General features: G+C 39.4%; 1 protein-coding gene across 3 annotated transcripts in view; it reads left to right on the forward strand.

The window, feature by feature from the left end:
• The window catches only part of syngap1b (synaptic Ras GTPase activating protein 1b), a 206,736-nt gene that overhangs the window by 116,403 nt on the left and 77,185 nt on the right, over positions 1-13,148 (forward strand). Inside the window, exon 1 of one of the 3 annotated variants that reach the window (XM_087848484.1) lies at positions 1,902-4,071. The exons of the other annotated variants lie outside the window; for them this stretch is intronic. The gene's annotated coding sequence lies outside the window, so the exon portion shown is untranslated. Of the gene's footprint in view, positions 1-1,901; positions 4,072-13,148 lie in introns of those variants that run through there. 3 annotated transcript variants of the gene reach the window in all.

Here is a 13,148-nt window from a genome sequence, read left to right on the forward strand (position 1 = left end):
TCTAAGCTAACCATCTTCTGTTAGTAACCTTCTATGTGTAAGAAATTGTTTTTCTCATTTAACTATCAGCAAAAATTTGAATTTTTATTGTTTTAATTTTTCTTTGTAGTAATTGTTACGCCTTGGGCATTTTATCAAAGAACCAGATACTTTCTCGCACAGCTGTTTATCACTTATGATTCATCTCAGATGGCCCGTGTTTCAAAAATGAACACCCCCCCCCCCACTGAATCCTGGGGTTCGTTTTACAACAGTAATTCGTGAGCAATGCTGACATGCAGGAGCAGGGAAAGTGTAAAGATTAACACAAGGAGGAAAATATCTCATATCGCTGAAGTTAGTTTTTAAAAAAAAGGTGAAATCTGTTTCACTTTTAAGAACTTCATGAGCCACTTTAGAAACAACAACCTCGAACTATCTTGCGTAGCTACTCGCCGAACAGTATGAACACAATCTGATTAATGCTTTTTGGGACACGTTGACTTCCTGACTTGCTTACATATGGATTACTCGGGTATGATTTTGCACATTTACCAGAGTTGTAAAAGCTTCCAATTTAAATGTTGGTTTTAAGCAGATTTGACACAGAAAATGAAAGGTAATGGGAAAATGTGCACAAGAGAAGGTCGTGCAGATGCATGCAGCATAAGAAAAAGAAGAAGCCATGGATGAAAGGAGAGTACAGAGCGAACAGGAGGAGGAGAAAAGGAAAAGATTACTACCATAGTACATCAGGCTTAGCTTCACATCCTTAATGGTAACTATGGAAATAATTATAGAGCAGACAGACAGACTGCTAGAGAGAGCGTGAGCTTCAGAGAAAGAGAAGAAGAAAGGGAGGGCAAAAGACAACGGGAGAGGAGAAGAAAAGGAGAATTATGGGGGGGTAAAGTAGCTGAAAATGTTTGCTGGAATCCCTAAACTGTGTCTCTAATGATTGGTGGTTGCTTAAAGATCAGATGCACAGAGATGACGTGTAGGTTAAACCCTCATAAAGCGAGTTTAACCGCCTTCTTACAGCAGCTGCAGAATATGCTGTGACATCTTTTATGCCTTATGTTAATCTTTCCTTTGATATGAAACTGCAAGATATCTTAGGTGGGGGTGAAAAGCATCAACAGCATGGAGGTCAGATTATTTTTATCCACCGTTATATCTTACCAGCGATAAGGGGGCTCTAGCGTGGTGAGTACAGCAATAGTACAGTGTCATAATAAAACGGTGCTTTAAAAAGTTGTTTCAAACGCACAGTTGTCATGGAAACAGATCTAAGATACTCTTCCCCCCTCTGAAAGTGCTCATTGCTTATCATTGCTGAAAGCCCAATCAATGGAGATGTCATTAACGGTGAAATAAAAAAAAAAGTACTTAATGTCGCCTACATCAAAGTCGGATGCATTGAGAAGTAAATTAAAGCTCCTGGTGGATTTAAATAATTGGATGGATGACTTTGTTTATGCACTTATAAAAAGCAGCATGCTGTTGGAAATCAGCGGGGGTCAAGTGTGGCTTGGATGGAGAAATTAGCTGTGCAGTTTTTAATTTTGATTGGTCATGATTTGCCCGTGGGTGTGTGACAGCATGCATGGGCAGTTGGTACAGGACTGGTGGTTATACAGTATATTATGTGAGTGATAATATTGCATGCTTCCCACACAGTTGCCCCTGGCATGTACGTGTGTGTGTGTGTGTGTGTGTGTGTTAGCGGAAGGTGAAAGGTAAACAGAAAAGACCGAGAGAGGAAAGGAAGATAGGAAGAAAGAGGGGAGTGTGGAAGCGAGAGAAACCACTCCAGGTCCCAGCCGGGAACCAAGCAGCCCCACCCCTTCTAAACATCTCTCTTCCTATTTCTCTCTCTCTCTTTTATTCTCTTTGCTGCTGGAAACAGAGAGAGGCAGCGAGAGAGGGAGAGACTGAAGCGCAGGGCATCAGAGCACTGCTGCTCCCTGCCTAAACTGAGCTGCTGTCCACCTGTGCGGGATAATCTCCGTCCAACCAGCAGCCAGGAGACACTACAACATCCACCGTTCGCCAGGCAGATTACTTGAGGGTGAACCGCCGTTTGGTGGAGGAATACGAGGGACTAAGTTGCCATTACAGCCTCGTTTTTTTTTTTTTGTTTTTTTTTCCGCGTGCTGCTTGTCAGCTCCTGCCAAACGTTCAGTTTGTAGGCACTGCAGCTTTTAGACTACTTTATTCAGTGGCGCTTAGCTGTTTCTTGGCCACTCTCTCTCTTTTCTTTCCATAACGGTCTGTGTTTTTGGTGATTGTCCACACATTTCCGCCTGCATTTGGAAACTAAAGCTTCCGTTTGAATTCTTTCTGCTTGCTCGCTGGCTCAATGTTGGAGTTGTCCGATGAGAGCGAAGCGCCTTCGCTAAGCTCGCACATATAGAAAGGCGGACCTATTGCGCGCCGCGCCGCTCCTTCACGCGCACATGGGCTCGGACGCGCACGCACGCACGCACGCGCACACACGGCTGCAACTCCAGACGTGCAGCTGGTTCCCCTGTGTGTGCACACCTTAGCTTCTGAGTGCCGTTAAACTCCAGAGCTTAGCACAGATAAGCGTTTAGCTTTCACCCATCCATCCTTGCCAAGTTCTTTCTGATATGCACAAGGGGGACACCCACTAAAGGAAACCATCGCAGAAACCATCTAAAAGATGAGAGAAATTGGCCTCAGCGGATTTCCCGTCGGTCACCGGATTTGTGAGTGCAGGGTCGGGGCGGAGGGCACCGGGGAGAGAGGACAGGGAGAGGCCGGGGAGGAGGAGCTCTCATCCGGACTGCCCGCCGCGGAACAGCCGCTGCTGCCGTGCTCAAGAAGCAGGCTGCTGCTGCCAGGGGGAGGCGGGGGGAGGATGAAGAGTGCCTCAGTCTGAAATTATAACACTCAGCTGGCTTTGGGAGTGTTTGTTTTCTTGCATTTTACCTCTCACTAATTAGTCTGAAGATGCGAGATAACGAACAGTGGCCTACTTAATAACTGTCATCCGTTCTCTCACCGGTGTGGCACTTTTGGGTCAGCTTAAAGGTAAATTCAGCACTTTGGTGAAGTGAAGGCCTGCAGTTGGGAATTTACCTGTGCAGTGGCTTTTGAAAGGACATCCTCCCACTTTACTAATTTCAACTTTGTGATATTTTTTCGTATTAGTTTAAGGTGTTTGTAGTAATATAAGTCAGACCTATCCAGAATATCCTATTATCATTATAAAGGGACGTCTAGTGTGTCTGTGATACTCAGTAGTGGGTTTATAGTCGCTATATTGGACTTAATGGTCATTTCTATCTCTTCAATATTACTAGGATACAGTATTTCTTTAGAATAGCCAATATAAATACATAGTTTATAATTTTCTGTGATAATTAAATAGTATTGTATTTATATTTATTATAAGATCACTAAAATTCCTTTTGTACTCGCATATATGTAGATACCTTGAAGGAGCCCTGTTTCCAGGTGCCTTGATAGTGGAGGTTGGCAATTCATCATTTATTAACCTACCGAACTGTCTATGAATTATCAGAAGTCATGATATGATTTAAGGCCAACATGGTAGTGTTTTTGCTGTATTGGGCTTTTGTAGTGCAATTTTGCTTCGTTTTAGTTCGAGTCCTCTTGATTCCTTTTTTTCCTAGGCTGATTTGAGCACTGACTTTTTTAGCAATACTCCTCTGTCTGGAACTCGACCACAGCCTTATAAACCCACCAGAAGATGGTCACCTGCTTATCAAACAGTAAGACAAGCACATGTGTGTCCTAACGCTCGGTGGCAGGTGCTGTTTGCAGATACACCAACACGCTCAGTTATTTATAGACATTAATATCACTGTGTGCTTTTGGAGTATCAGTTCAGAACAAGTGCCGATGCTCGACGGAATGTAACCCAATCTACGGAGCTTCAGAAGTTTCAGTCAGACGCAGAGACTTGGAGGAATACAGGCTGAACTCATCTTTAATAGCAGCTGGCAGCTGCTGACTGTGGGGGTCACACACTGTACACTGGAAGTGCAGAGACACTGTCTTTAGAAGTTTGGACACAAAGCACAAGAGCCCCACCTGATCTAGGTAGGACATCTTTTTGTTTCGTATTTGTTGCACTAAAACCTCTGCATATGCACATCCAGCTCATTATAACATCTGATGCACGTGTGCAATTTGAATTTTAAAATAGTCCTCTCTGCAGAAATACATCACTATGGCTGAACTGCAGTTTTGAAATTATAAGCTTGCTTACGGCACTGATCTGAGCTTTTTTCTGAGAGCGTGTTTCAGTTTTACCAGTTCAAAGTGTCTAATTTTGTGAAATTACTTCATGAAAATGCATAAAAAGCTGTTTCCAAGTGTGCTGTAAATGCACTCCTAATCTTCACCCTATTTGCACTCATCTCTTGTACAATGACATCACTTTTGTCTGTGTGTTTCTGCTGGTTTGTCGTCATGCTCAAGAGCACAAATAGTCCACCACTTCCCATCTGCTGTTGCCTCACATGCAGTGCAATAATACAGCAAAAACTCAGCATAAAACAGTGTTTGTGTTGCTCAATTTAATGCTAAAAGTTCATATTTCTTAGCTTTCATTAACTCTTTACTCCAATTAAAACAATTTGCTTGATGGGAGACGGCTGTTCGGGTTATGGGGTTTAAAGGTTTGATGGCTCCTGATGTTCTTTTATTGCTCTGTGGGGAAAATTGCATGTGAAGTAAATAATGTACTGTGACAAGCATTGTCCTGGTAAATCAGATCAGACCGTACTCTCTTCCCTTTGGTCTAAAAATCAAATATTTCCCACAAGAAACACAAGCTGGATCCAAAATTAGACCTTTCATTTCTTTGTGTTAAAGCTGCAGTAGGTGTGTTTGCAGAGAATAAGAAAGACAATCGCCCACCCCTCTTTCTACTTCCCACAGACACGAAAGCAAAAGCAATCGGTAGGCAGCTGAGTGACAGCTCTGAATGAAGCTCTCCTGCTCAAAAGTTTACCTCAGATTCCCAAAACACAGCATTAACAGTGACGGCAAATAGGAGAGAAATAGCACTATCAATAAAACCAGGACTCTGACATTATATTACTCAATTCTTTTAACCCTGCGGGGGAATTGCATTTGCCTGATTCAAACAAAATGTCAACTTGTAAAAATCTACCTATGATAGTTTTAGATAATGGGAGCACATACAATAAAATATCTTGAGCTGAAGCATTAGAAAGAGCAACGGTAGAAACAAAACCAAGTATTATATTAGTGGTTTGTGGATTGTGAACCTCATTTTACCTAGAAAATCAGCTCTGAGAGTACAAAGGACTGTCCAGAATTTTGGTTAACTGCCAGCTTGGCTCATACTGTTCATGTAGAGTAGAGAAACTTGTGATCAGCAGTGAAAATGTGTCATTATTCAGTTGTTGGCTGGTGCTTCTTTCCCATTCTGTGTTATTTTTTTCAGATTTGGTTACAATGACTGAGCCATGAAAGGCCCATTATTTAACAGTACATCTGAGTTTTTGGTTTTCAGATTTCAGCTGCTGTGTAATGTTCACATTGTTTCTGTATGAATTAGTTTATTTGTGCAGGGTTTTGCATCCAGACTGTATATAAAGGATGAACATATCACACTGCAAGTGGTTTCTAGACCACTGGATTATCTTGAAGGGAGCTGCAGTGTTCGTTTTTGGAGCTAGGAGTAAATTAGGACAAGTGGGTGGAGTGCTAAGTTATAAGTTATATTAACATAAGCAGTATGGGTTCAGTGCAAAGATACACATAACTGCTAATTAGCACTAGATTAGGGAGACCAATAAAAAAACAGAAGTTAACAATTCAAAACTGAAGCACAAGCTTCTTTGCAGGCATCTCATGTCATTTTCCACATAATTCTATTAAAATGCTCTACGAGGCAACAACACCAGGAATACAGAGAAGTCCAGTTCGGTGACTCTCATTGGTGGAGGTGACACCAACAGGGTATAACGGTCTGTGTCAGGATAGCTGTCAAACCAGTATCCACCCCCACTCGTTTCAGAGTTGGTCTGCAGGGAAAAATCTAAAGAGGCCCAAAGAGTTTTGTGTAGCAGGCTGTAAACTAGGGCTGCCACAAACGATTATTTTGATAGTCGACTAGTCATCGATTATTTTTGCAGTTAGTCGACTAATCAGATCATCATCCATTGGACATGCAGCTTATTGCACCAGCATGCATCTGCTCTTATATAACTATCATTAGCTTACAGCTTTAAGTGTTTAAGGTATGTGCTAACTAAAAATAAAGACAGGATGATAGTTTATTAAATTTTAATGAAATTTGCAGATTGTTTCGGTGAAGTTTAATAAACTCCTTGCTATCTAAAATATAACAGGACACCGGAGTAAATTCTCGAGCATCTCACACTTCTGATAATCAGCTGTCTGCTTGACGTTTATTCAGCTGTGTAAAAACTATAACTTTAATCTCAGCCAAACCGATTTACTCAGGAACAAATAAAATACTGAAAAAAGCCAAACAATAACATTTTGAAGTTATCTAAGTGACTTTTATATGTTTAACCTGAGTAGCGAAAGACAGCGGTGGGTTTGAAAAAGATTTGCCGGGAGTCCGGTGTTCTCACGGCTCTAGTTAGCCTAGCCCCCGGCTAGCTATCGAGCTAGTGGGTAACAAACTCTCCGAAAACGTCGGAGCGCTTTTGAAAATATGTGGTGTCTTGATAAACTGAGCAGATATTTAAGGTTTACACAGCTACATTCTCACCTGAAAATATGTTAAATGTTTATTTTGTGACCCAGAAAGAATAATAAGAGTAATATTAAAACTAACTAGCTGTTGGAAACTGAGCTGGGCTGCGCTATGAATTCTGGGACACAGCTTCTTCTTCTTCGGGGTTTAACGGCAGCTGGCATCCTTGTACATGCAGTGCTGCCATCTTCTGTTTCAGTCTGTTATTACACTCTTAAATCCTACTACTTATTCCTGCGTCTTTTGTGATCTTACAAAGCTTCAAACGACGCGTCGACTGTTAAATCAGTCGTCGACAATTTTGATAGTCGACGTAATCGTGACTAGTCGACTAATCGTGGCAGTCCTACTGTAAACATGCTTTTTAATGTGAGGTTGGGGATTTTGATTCATCTTTATATGAAGTTTTGTATTGATTGATTGAATACCTATTAGATTAAAGAGGTAATGATATTACTTTGCATCCGTAAACTTATAGGACTTGTGATGAACACATTTAGTAAGCAGTGGTGCAACAGTGACAGAGAAATGAGTTTGCCCTGCAACTTAAATTAAACACAATGCAGCTCGGCTCAATTATGCAACATTTGCACCATAGGCTGTGTTTTTGTACAAGACTACAAGAAGTTATGTGATGTTTGCCTTATCATGCCATCTCGCACTTTTGGAACTGGGCGTTATGAATGAGGGGCAGATTTGACCAAGAACCAAAGGGCACTATGCACACTAGGGCCAAGCAGATGGGTGGATGTTCTGCAAAGGATGAGTCCACTGCTGTTGTTTTTTCAGTAGTGATTTTGTTGTATGCTTGTTCTGTTTTTTTGATAATTTAAGGGTCTGCCTACTTACGAATTTAAGTTGGTTTGTCATGAGTCAATGGTGCAGGAGCAGAATAAAAATTGTATGTAGAGTTTGTAATCGTCATCTGGGACTATCTAAAGGTCAGAGCCAGTGAAACCTGGAACTTTATGGTCGTTAAGTACAGAGGATGTAACTAAACCAACTAGATTTTTGTGTGCAACAGCTTTATGGGATAACAAGCTATCCCAGAGCCCATGCTTCTTTTGCTGCACGTTGCTTGCTCTTCTCCAACCCCAACTCACAGGATGTGCACCCTGAAGCAGGGTTTACATGTATGCATTGCTTCAATCGTCAAGGCTTCACTGCCTTGTTTGGAGGGATGGCTTTGCTGCAATTATCGTCATAGCAACAACATATAAGATGTACTATATGTTATCCTTACTTGTTTGTTCAGTTAAATGCTATAAGTGGTGTCAACCGTCATCAGATTATCTAAATTAGGTCCCTTAGTAACGTTTTGCTCTGAGCGAGTGTGTGCGGAGTCTGTCTGCATAAAGTGTTTACACAAAGTTTTCAATATCTCCCAAAAATGAATGTGTCTATATAGCAGCAAATTGGTAATCACTTCCTAAAGCAGAGAGTTGCTTATCATCTGTTTTATTGTAAGTGGGGCTGTAATGTAGAGAATACATTAATGCTGCACTGAATAAGATTTGAAACGAGTGACTGGAGAAAAAAAACTCTTCAGTTTTTCTTTCTTTCTTTCTTTCTTTTTTTTTGTCAAGGTTATAAATCAAGAAGTAGACACAGTGTGCTGGACATTTGAATTAATGCAGGTTTCAGGGCCTATATGTTAAAGACTAGAGGCTTCTAGTTATATGTATCTTCATCTGTATGTATATTTTTTTTAAACTAAAACCCCAAAAGTGTCAATAATATTCAGGAAAACAAATGATACTTTCAAATGAAATGTATATATTAATGTGGTGCAACTACAGTCATGGAATAATGTGTTTTTGCTGCAAAGTTGGAATAACAGGAGACTTTTCTGCTCTTTCTATTCTGCTAATACTGCCTAATAGCAGCGTTACACCCCTCGCTTCTTATAAATGCCAACATCTTTCAGACTCTACTGACACAAGTGCTCTGGAAAACAGAAGTTAAGCCCAACATTAATAAAATTCTGAGCTGAGCCACAGAGGTCAAGTGTTTTCATAAACTGAGTACTGCTTGTGACAAGCGAGCTGCATTTAATTTGTAGAATTGTCCCTGTTATTTGTCAAAACTGTCCTCCCAAAATGAGAGATGAGACCGTCAGTTATTTCAGCAACTGCAGAGACGTTACTTACAGTATGGTTATGTAACAAAGTCCTTTATTGGCCATATAATTATGAGCGATTTTCGTTTCAAATGAGAGGTAATTATGGAAGCCTGTTTCCACCACAAAAAAAAGGATCCACAACTCAAAATTTTGAGTTATTAACTCAAAATTTCAACGTACTTTTCTCAAAATTTTGAGTTAATAAGTCGAAATTTTGAGTTAGCACTGCCAATCAGTAATCTACGTGGATGACATCATTTCCTTGTTACCGGGAAGCTGAAGCCCTCAGGTAAAAATGCTACAGCTAAGCTACCGGTATTACATCCAGTCATGAATCCACAGAATGCTGATTATTTTCAGCGTGGCTTCAAAAATGATGAAATCCTTGTGTTATTAGCTGAATCACATGGCGTTACTATCAGTAAACATACTCGCGAAAGCGCCAATTTGTTGCGATCCGGTTTTGAGTGTGCATTCCTCTGCGCCATATGCTTCCGGGTAACAAGAAAGTGACCTTATTCACGTAGATTACTGATTGGCAGAGCTAACTCGAAATTTTGAGTTATTAACTCGAAATTTAGAGAAAAGTAACTCGAAATTTCGAGTTATGGATACTTATTTTTTTATTTATTTTTTTAGTGGCGGAAACGGGCTTCCATAGGTAATAGTGTTTTGGTATCCCATATGGAAAAGATATATATAAATCTTATAAAGTGTGCATCTGTCTTGTATGAAACTTGCATGAAAAGCATACAAGAGTGAAAACACATATAAGATCCCTTGAAAAATTATATAATGAAACTTGTATGTTTTGGATACTTACTAACAAAATATATGAAAGTAATGAGAAAGTGGCCACTTTCATGAGTAAATCATATATGTTTTTACTATTTCTTTTCCATATCAGATAGTCGTGGCAAAAAGTCTGAATAGATGGATCAACTTATCACATGCATCTAAATTTAATGGCCAATGCAATGTTTTACATATGTTTTCCCTAATTATTGATAGTGCAAGATCGTTAGCTTTTGGATTAACATTTTTCATTTTTCAAGCCAACTCATTTCATTTTCAGGAAACTTGATTTAAGCTCCTAAACATGAAATGTGCCCTGCTGATCCTGTCACTGTTGCGAGGTATATTAAGTAAGGAGATGTTTGCCTAAACCTAAGCAAAAGCAAAATTTAAAAACACCAGAAAAGTCTTAAACTCTTGGCTTACAGTTGGATGTTAATGTGATTATACACACTCATCTGCAGATTTTTATTAGTCATCATTCTCCCTCATCTGGAGCAGTACGCTCCATGTGCTTAAAATGTGCTTAGAATGTGTTCTGACCAAGTATGAGATGATTAAGTCCAACAAGAATAAATCCTTTACTGAAGCAAGTCTTGCAGTTTGACTGCAGCTGCACGTAAAGAACCACCAATCAAATCCATCAACAAATCATTGTAGAAGTTTAGTGATTTGGGCCTAAAAGTCCCAAAGTCCCAAAGCTTTTGTCCCCATAATTTATACTCCCTGGGTATTATTTGGTATGTCTTTTGTTTAATGCCAAATCCATTTAGTTGGTGAAAGGCCAGTTCGGGACTCATCTACTACAAACCCATGCTGTGTGTTGCAGTATGCTGTTTCATATTGTCTTGCTGAAATAAGCAAGGCTTTCCCTCAAAAAGGCATTGTCTGAATGGAAGCGTATCCTGCTCTAAAACCTTACAAACCTGCAACGATGGCGCCTTCCCAGATCTGCAAGCTGCCAGTTCAGTAAGCACGAATGCATCATCAGAGATGGAAAATGCAAGATTTTAGAAAATGTGAAAGCATTTTACAGAAAGCAAAGATAAATGCAGACTGTGCAAAGCGGAGTCCTTCCATGACAGCACTACTGCAGTGCACGAGTATTTAAAAAGCCTGCACCTTGGAGCTGTGACGTTAACACTGAATGGGTCAGTTTTAGAGAGTTAAGTTATGTTTGTACAGTAATGTTTACGTTAGCTTACCTGTTGGAAACTTCTCTTGCTTGCTAAGTGAACACCAGTTCAGTCTTTGTTAGCTAATGAGTGAAAGCCAATAGCAAACCATTAAACAGGAGGGGCTACATTGTCCCCTACTTAATTTTTTTTCTCACATTAATTTTAGCGTTTATTCTGAATAGTAAACCTCTTCCACCGAAAGTGAGGTAGTTGATCTACGGGTTGGACCATATCAATAATTAATTATGTATATATAATCACTTAATCATCTCTAAACTTTGGAAACTTGGAAAATAAAATTATTATTTTAATTTTATTATCATTTTCAATTTCATGTTTCTTGGTTCATTATTTAATTTGCTGTGGGACAAGACAACAGGGTGATAATTACAGGTGTGCAGACTTAAGCAGGTGAGGTATTGGAGCCTAGAACAGGAGGTTTGCCCACAGGACGCGGAGATTAGAGTTACTCAAATAATCTTTAACTAATCGACTAATCGAAGAAAAATTTGGCAGGTTAGTCAACTATCAAAATAAGCATTCTGGATCATGTTCCTGAGTCCATGCTGTGATTTCAAAGACAGAATTATGCCTTTTTTTTTAATGCAGTGCCGCCTGAGGGCCTGAAGAAAAAAATACTGATTTCTGGCCTTGTCCCTTCTGTACAGAGATTTCTTCAGATTCCCTGAATCCATTGATATTATGTACTGTAGATGATGAAATATTCAAAGTTTTTGAAATTTTTATGTTGAGGAAAATTGCTCTGAAATTGTTCTACAACCTGTAGTGTTTGCAGAGTGGTGGTCTTCTGTGCTGCCTCTCTGAGATGCATGTTACTGACCTGTTGCCAGTGAACCTAATTAATTATAAAATGCTGCTCCAGCTCTTTCTTTGTAGTAACACTTACTTTTTTGAGATGTGTTGCTGCCATGTTTTCAGTGAAATAGTAGCATGTCTCAAAATTTCATATGCTTTCTTTGCTATATTGTGAATAAAATATAGGTTTATGAGTTTTGCAAACCATTGCATTCTGTTTTTATTTACTTTTTACCCAAAAATCACAATTTTGGGTTGTGCATTGCTTTACAATGGCCCAAAACTTGAACATTTAGCACTGGGAGTCGGTGCAGATGACAATCCACTTGTCACCACTGTTGTTTGTTGGCTTGTGAGTGTTGATGATTCCACAGCAGAGCTGTGAGGTGCAGCTTTGGAGACAAACATAATTTGGACTCGTTCCTTCAAACTCTTTGTGACAAATTGTTCGGTCATCATTTAGGAACATCTGTTAGCCTTGATTAACGAATCATCATCCCCTCTTCTGGTTCTCTGTTGTTATGTGTAGCTCCACCCACAGTGAAAGGAAAGATGCAGAAAACAAAACCAGTCTTTTTTTTTTAATCCCAAAACTTCCAAACAGTAGACACAGCTCTCTTTTCTTCGTCTTCCATCTGTTTTCACTGTTTCAGTGTGGCAAAAAAACCCTCCAGCTGTTAACAGCCTGTTACCCAGCATGCAGTTTGGTGATGGTAATTTTGGTAATTTTGCAAATGTGCAGTTATTACTGTTAGAAATAGTTTTTCTTTCACAGATTTTGTGTGCCGTGATGTTTTATACTGTTTAAAATAACTTGTGAATAATACATTTTTATCTTCGTTTCAAATATCTTTTATTAGGAGCAAGTATCATGGCTGTTACAAATTGATAGAACTTATGCCCCTTTTTTCTCTAAGCTAACAAAACAGACAAATAAACAACAACAAAAGAAAGAGAGAGAAAAAAACACCCACTATGGGCCCCAATCCCCCAACTGCCAGAAAAAAGAAAAAAGTTTATATTTTCCCAAGGTATGTAAGTAAAGGGTGCCAGATTAATTCAAAGTCTTTTACATTATCATTCATGGTATATCTTATTTTTTCAAGATGAAGAGTATTTGTAAGTCCTGTAAGCCACATCTTTAATACAGGAGTCTCTTTGCCTTTCCAAAGCTGCAGGATCAGTTTCTTTGCAATAATCAATGCATATGACATAAACCTTTTTTGAGAGTGTTGTAAATTTTGTGTTTCTTTGGAGATCCCAAAGATAATTACTATCGGATTTGGCTCAATCTTACTCTTAAAAATATTAGACAAGTAGGTAAAAATGTCACACCAAAAACCCTGAAGCCTTGGACAAAGTGCAAAACAATGTAACAGATTTCCATAATGTATCGTACATTTTTCACAGAGGGGGGAGCAGTCTGGGTACATTTTGTGAAGTCTTTCACATAATAAATGCTTATCTTGCAATAATCTTTTGCACCAATTGACTCAATGTACAAGTG

Source organism: Neolamprologus brichardi, chromosome 11 (genome assembly GCF_056152115.1).
Source record: "Neolamprologus brichardi isolate AB-2024 chromosome 11, ASM5615211v1, whole genome shotgun sequence".
Taxonomy (NCBI): Eukaryota; Metazoa; Chordata; class Actinopteri; order Cichliformes; family Cichlidae; genus Neolamprologus; species Neolamprologus brichardi.